Below are 7,500 nucleotides of genomic sequence, written 5' to 3'. Positions count from 1 at the left end.
TTTGTGAATGACTTAGCTCTCCTGCTTTCTCGAGAACGTGCTTTTTTCGTCGGATGAAACTTCCACAGGCTTTTCCAGCAGATTTGCACCTGCACTCAAAAAAGTCAAAATTTTTACACATAGACCCCATCAAACGGGAGAAATTGGCCCGGATTGCTCTCATGTGCGTTACGGGGCATCGTTTCTCTCGCGCCGAATTCTCTCGAGCTGGGAAATCGCTCATTTTTGCGTCGCCAAATATCGTACGAACGCCGTGAAACTTCCACAGGCTTTTTCAGCAGATTTGCACGTGCACTCAAAAAAGTCAAAATTTTTACACATAGACCCCATCAAACGGGAGAAATTGGCCCGGATTGCTCTCATGTGCGTTACGGGGCATCGTTTCTCTCGCGCCGAATTCCATCGAGCTGGGAAATCGCTCATTTTTGCGTCGCCAAATATCGTACGAACGCCGTGAAACTTCCACAGGCTTTTTCAGCAGATTTGCACCTGCACTCAAAAAAGTCAAAATTTTTACACATAGACCCCATCAAACGGGAGAAATTGGCCCGGATTGCTCTCATGTGCGTTACGGGGCATCGTTTCTCTCGCGCCGAATTCTCTCGAGCTGGGAAATCGCTCATTTTTGCGTCGCCAAATATCGTACGAACGCCGTGAAACTTCCACAGGCTTTTTCAGCAGATTTGCACGTGCACTCAAAAAAGTCAAAATTTTTACACATAGACCCCATCAAACGGGAGAAATTGGCCCGGATTGCTCTCATGTGCGTTACGGGGCATCGTTTCTGTCGCGCCGAATTCCATCGAGCTGGGAAATCGCTCATTTTTGCGTCGCCAAATATCGTACGAACGCCGTGAAACTTCCACAGGCTTTTTCAGCAGATTTGCACGTGCACTCAAAAAAGTCAAAATTTGTACACATAGACCCCATCAAACGGGAGAAATTGGCCCGGATTGCTCTCATGTGCGTTACGGGGCATCGTTTCTCTCGCGCCGAATTCTCTCGAGCTGGGAAATCGCTCATTTTTGCGTCGCCAAATATCGTACGAACGCCGTGAAACTTCCACAGGCTTTTTCAGCAGATTTGCACGTGCACTCAAAAAAGTCAAAATTTTTACACATAGACCCCATCAAACGGGAGAAATTGGCCCGGATTGCTCTCATGTGCGTTACGGGGCATCGTTTCTGTCGCGCCGAATTCCATCGAGCTGGGAAATCGCTCATTTTTGCGTCGCCAAATATCGTACGAACGCCGTGAAACTTCCACAGGCTTTTCCAGCAGATTTGCACGTGCACTCAAAAAAGTCAAAATTTTTACACATAGACCCCATCAAACGGGAGAAATTGGCCGGGATTGCTCTCATGTGCGTTACGGGGCATCGTTTCTCTCGCGCCGAATTCCATCGAGCTGGGAAATCGCTCATTTTTGCGTCGCCAAATATCGTACGAACGCCGTGAAACTTCCACAGGCTTTTTCAGCAGATTTGCACGTGCACTCAAAAAAGTCAAAATTTGTACACATAGACCCCATCAAACGGGAGAAATTGGCCCGGATTGCTCTCATGTGCGTTACGGGGCATCGTTTCTCTCGCGCCGAATTCTCTCGAGCTGGGAAATCGCTCATTTTTGCGTCGCCAAATATCGTACGAACGCCGTGAAACTTCCACAGGCTTTTTCAGCAGATTTGCACGTGCACTCAAAAAAGTCAAAATTTTTACACATAGACCCCATCAAACGGGAGAAATTGGCCCGGATTGCTCTCATGTGCGTTACGGGGCATCGTTTCTGTCGCGCCGAATTCCATCGAGCTGGGAAATCGCTCATTTTTGCGTCGCCAAATATCGTACGAACGCCGTGAAACTTCCACAGGCTTTTCCAGCAGATTTGCACGTGCACTCAAAAAAGTCAAAATTTTTACACATAGACCCCATCAAACGGGAGAAATTGGCCGGGATTGCTCTCATGTGCGTTACGGGGCATCGTTTCTCTCGCTCCGAATTCCATCGAGCTGGGAAATCGCTCATTTTTGCGTCGCCAAATATCGTACGAACGCCGTGAAACTTCCACAGGCTTTTTCAGCAGATTTGCACGTGCACTCAAAAAAGTCAAAATTTTTACACATAGACCCCATCAAACGGGAGAAATTGGCCGGGATTGCTCTCATGTGCGTTACGGGGCATCGTTTCTCTCGCGCCGAATTCCATCGAGCTGGGAAATCGCTCATTTTTGCGTCGCCAAATATCGTACGAACGCCGTGAAACTTCCACAGGCTTTTCCAGCAGATTGGCACGTGCACTCAAAAAAGTCAAAATTTGTACACATAGACCCCATCAAACGGGAGAAATTGGCCGGGATTGCTCTCATGTGCGTTACGGGGCATCGTTTCTCTCGCTCCGAATTCCATCGAGCTGGGAAATCGCTCATTTTTGCGTCGCCAAATATCGTACGAACGCCGTGAAACTTCCACAGGCTTTTCCAGCAGATTTGCACCTGCACTCAAAAAAGTCAAAATTTTTACACATAGACCCCATCAAACGGGAGAAATTGGCCCGGATTGCTCTCATGTGCGTTACGGGGCATCGTTTCTCTCGCGCCGAATTCTCTCGAGCTGGGAAATCGCTCATTTTTGCGTCGCCAAATATCGTACGAACGCCGTGAAACTTCCACAGGCTTTTTCAGCAGATTTGCACCTGCACTCAAAAAAGTCAAAATTTTTACACATAGACCCCATCAAACGGGAGAAATTGGCCCGGATTGCTCTCATGTGCGTTACGGGGCATCGTTTCTCTCGCGCCGAATTCCATCGAGCTGGGAAATCGCTCATTTTTGCGTCGCCAAATATCGTACGAACGCCGTGAAACTTCCACAGGCTTTTTCAGCAGATTTGCACGTGCACTCAAAAAAGTCAAAATTTGTACACATAGACCCCATCAAACGGGAGAAATTGGCCCGGATTGCTCTCATGTGCGTTACGGGGCATCGTTTCTCTCGCGCCGAATTCTCTCGAGCTGGGAAATCGCTCATTTTTGCGTCGCCAAATATCGTACGAACGCCGTGAAACTTCCACAGGCTTTTTCAGCAGATTTGCACCTGCACTCAAAAAAGTCAAAATTTTTACACATAGACCCCATCAAACGGGAGAAATTGGCCCGGATTGCTCTCATGTGCGTTACGGGGCATCGTTTCTGTCGCGCCGAATTCCATCGAGCTGGGAAATCGCTCATTTTTGCGTCGCCAAATATCGTACGAACGCCGTGAAACTTCCACAGGCTTTTCCAGCAGATTTGCACGTGCACTCAAAAAAGTCAAAATTTTTACACATAGACCCCATCAAACGGGAGAAATTGGCCCGGATTGCTCTCATGTGCGTTACGGGGCATCGTTTCTCTCGCGCCGAATTCTCTCGAGCTGGGAAATCGCTCATTTTTGCGTCGCCAAATTATCGTACGAACGCCGTGAAACTTCCACAGGCTTTTTCAGCAGATTTGCACGTGCACTCAAAAAAGTCAAAATTTTTACACATAGACCCCATCAAACGGGAGAAATTGGCCGGGATTGCTCTCATGTGCGTTACGGGGCATCGTTTCTCTCGCTCCGAATTCCATCGAGCTGGAAATCGCTCATTTTTGCGTCGCCAAATATCGTACGAACGCCGTGAAACTTCCACAGGCTTTTTCAGCAGATTTGCACGTGCACTCAAAAAAGTCAAAATTTTTACACATAGACCCCATCAAACGGGAGAAATTGGCCGGGATTGCTCTCATGTGCGTTACGGGGCATCGTTTCTCTCGCGCCGAATTCCATCGAGCTGGGAAATCGCTCATTTTTGCGTCGCCAAATATCGTACGAACGCCGTGAAACTTCCACAGGCTTTTCCAGCAGATTGGCACGTGCACTCAAAAAAGTCAAAATTTGTACACATAGACCCCATCAAACGGGAGAAATTGGCCGGGATTGCTCTCATGTGCGTTACGGGGCATCGTTTCTCTCGCTCCGAATTCCATCGAGCTGGGAAATCGCTCATTTTTGCGTCGCCAAATATCGTACGAACGCCGTGAAACTTCCACAGGCTTTTCCAGCAGATTTGCACCTGCACTCAAAAAAGTCAAAATTTTTACACATAGACCCCATCAAACGGGAGAAATTGGCCCGGATTGCTCTCATGTGCGTTACGGGGGCATCGTTTCTCTCGCGCCGAATTCTCTCGAGCTGGGAAATCGCTCATTTTTGCGTCGCCAAATATCGTACGAACGCCGTGAAACTTCCACAGGCTTTTTCAGCAGATTTGCACCTGCACTCAAAAAAAGTCAAAATTTTTACACATAGACCCCATCAAACGGGAGAAATTGGCCCGGATTGCTCTCATGTGCGTTACGGGGCATCGTTTCTCTCGCGCCGAATTCCATCGAGCTGGGAAATCGCTCATTTTTGCGTCGCCAAATATCGTACGAACGCCGTGAAACTTCCACAGGCTTTTTCAGCAGATTTGCACGTGCACTCAAAAAAGTCAAAATTTTTACACATAGACCCCATCAAACGGGGAGAAATTGGCCCGGATTGCTCTCATGTGCGTTACGGGGCATCGTTTCTCTCGCGCCGAATTCTCTCGAGCTGGGAAATCGCTCATTTTTGCGTCGCCAAATATCGTACGAACGCCGTGAAACTTCCACAGGCTTTTTCAGCAGATTTGCACGTGCACTCAAAAAAGTCAAAATTTGTACACATAGACCCCATCAAACGGGAGAAATTGGCCGGGATTGCTCTCATGTGCGTTACGGGGCATCGTTTCTCTCGCTCCGAATTCCATCGAGCTGGGAAATCGCTCATTTTTGCGTCGCCAAATATCGTACGAACGCCGTGAAACTTCCACAGGCTTTTTCAGCAGATTTGCACGTGCACTCAAAAAAGTCAAAATTTTTACACATAGACCCCATCAAACGGGAGAAATTGGCCGGGATTGCTCTCATGTGCGTTACGGGGCATCGTTTCTCTCGCGCCGAATTCCATCGAGCTGGGAAATCGCTCATTTTTGCGTCGCCAAATATCGTACGAACGCCGTGAAACTTCCACAGGCTTTTCCAGCAGATTTGCACGTGCACTCAAAAAAGTCAAAATTTTTACACATAGACCCCATCAAACGGGAGAAATTGGCCCGGATTGCTCTCATGTGCGTTACGGGGCATCGTTTCTCTCGCGCCGAATTCTCTCGAGCTGGGAAATCGCTCATTTTTGCGTCGCCAAATATCGTACGAACGCCGTGAAACTTCCACAGGCTTTTTCAGCAGATTTGCACCTGCACTCCAAAAAGTCAAAATTTTTACACATAGACCCCATCAAACGGGAGAAATTGGCCCGGATTGCTCTCATGTGCGTTACGGGGCATCGTTTCTCTCGCTCCGAATTCCATCGAGCTTGGAAATCGCTCATTTTTGCGTCGCCAAATATCGTACGAACGCCGTGAAACTTCCACAGGCTTTTCCAGCAGATTTGCACCTGCACTCAAAAAAGTCAAAATTTTTACACATAGACCCCATCAAACGGGAGAAATTGGCCCGGATTGCTCTCATGTGCGTTACGGGGCATCGTTTCTGTCGCGCCGAATTCCATCGAGCTGGGAAATCGCTCATTTTTGCGTCGCCAAATATCGTACGAACGCCGTGAAACTTCCACAGGCTTTTCCAGCAGATTGGCACGTGCACTCAAAAAAGTCAAAATTTGTACACATAGACCCCATCAAACGGGAGAAATTGGCCGGGATTGCTCTCATGTGCGTTACGGGGCATCGTTTCTCTCGCTCCGAATTCCATCGAGCTGGGAAATCGCTCATTTTTGCGTCGCCAAATATCGTACGAACGCCGTGAAACTTCCACAGGCTTTTTCAGCAGATTTGCACGTGCACTCAAAAAAGTCAAAATTTGTACACATAGACCCCATCAAACGGGAGAAAATTGGCCCGGATTGCTCTCATGTGCGTTACGGGGCATCGTTTCTCTCGCGCCGAATTCCATCGAGCTGGGAAATCGCTCATTTTTGCGTCGCCAAATATCGTACGAACGCCGTGAAACTTCCACAGGCTTTTCCAGCAGATTTGCACCTGCACTCAAAAAAGTCAAAATTTTTACACATAGACCCCATCAAACGGGAGAAATTGGCCCGGATTGCTCTCATGTGCGTTACGGGGCATCGTTTCTCTCGCGCCGAATTCTCTCGAGCTGGGAAATCGCTCATTTTTGCGTCGCCAAATATCGTACGAACGCCGTGAAACTTCCACAGGCTTTTTCAGCAGATTTGCACCTGCACTCAAAAAAGTCAAAATTTTTACACATAGACCCCATCAAACGGGAGAAATTGGCCCGGATTGCTCTCATGTGCGTTACGGGGCATCGTTTCTCTCGCGCCGAATTCATCGAGCTGGGAAATCGCTCATTTTTGCGTCGCCAAATATCGTACGAACGCCGTGAAACTTCCACAGGCTTTTTCAGCAGATTTGCACGTGCACTCAAAAAAGTCAAAATTTTTACACATAGACCCCATCAAACGGGAGAAATTGGCCGGGATTGCTCTCATGTGCGTTACGGGGCATCGTTTCTCTCGCTCCGAATTCCATCGAGCTGGGAAATCGCTCATTTTGCGTCGCCAAATATCGTACGAACGCCGTGAAACTTCCACAGGCTTTTTCAGCAGATTTGCACGTGCACTCAAAAAAGTCAAAATTTTTACACATAGACCCCATCAAACGGGAGAAATTGGCCGGGATTGCTCTCATGTGCGTTACGGGGCATCGTTTCTCTCGCGCCGAATTCCATCGAGCTGGGAAATCGCTCATTTTTGCGTCGCCAAATATCGTACGAACGCCGTGAAACTTCCACAGGCTTTTCCAGCAGATTGGCACGTGCACTCAAAAAAGTCAAAATTTGTACACATAGACCCCATCAAACGGGAGAAATTGGCCGGGATTGCTCTCATGTGCGTTACGGGGCATCGTTTCTCTCGCTCCGAATTCCATCGAGCTGGGAAATCGCTCATTTTTGCGTCGCCAAATATCGTACGAACGCCGTGAAACTTCCACAGGCTTTTCCAGCAGATTTGCACCTGCACTCAAAAAAGTCAAAATTTTTACACATAGACCCCATCAAACGGGAGAAATTGGCCCGGATTGCTCTCATGTGCGTTACGGGGCATCGTTTCTCTCGCGCCGAATTCTCTCGAGCTGGGAAATCGCTCATTTTTGCGTCGCCAAATATCGTACGAACGCCGTGAAACTTCCACAGGCTTTTTCAGCAGATTTGCACCTGCACTCAAAAAAGTCAAAATTTTTTACACATAGACCCCATCAAACGGGAGAAATTGGCCCGGATTGCTCTCATGTGCGTTACGGGGCATCGTTTCTCTCGCGCCGAATTCCATCGAGCTGGGAAATCGCTCATTTTTGCGTCGCCAAATATCGTACGAACGCCGTGAAACTTCCACAGGCTTTTTCAGCAGATTTGCACGTGCACTC

Source organism: Lampetra fluviatilis, unplaced genomic scaffold (assembly GCF_964198595.1).
Source record: "Lampetra fluviatilis unplaced genomic scaffold, kcLamFluv1.1 SCAFFOLD_949, whole genome shotgun sequence".
In the NCBI taxonomy this organism is placed as follows: Eukaryota; Metazoa; Chordata; class Hyperoartia; order Petromyzontiformes; family Petromyzontidae; genus Lampetra; species Lampetra fluviatilis.
This window is presented reverse-complemented; position numbering follows the sequence as displayed.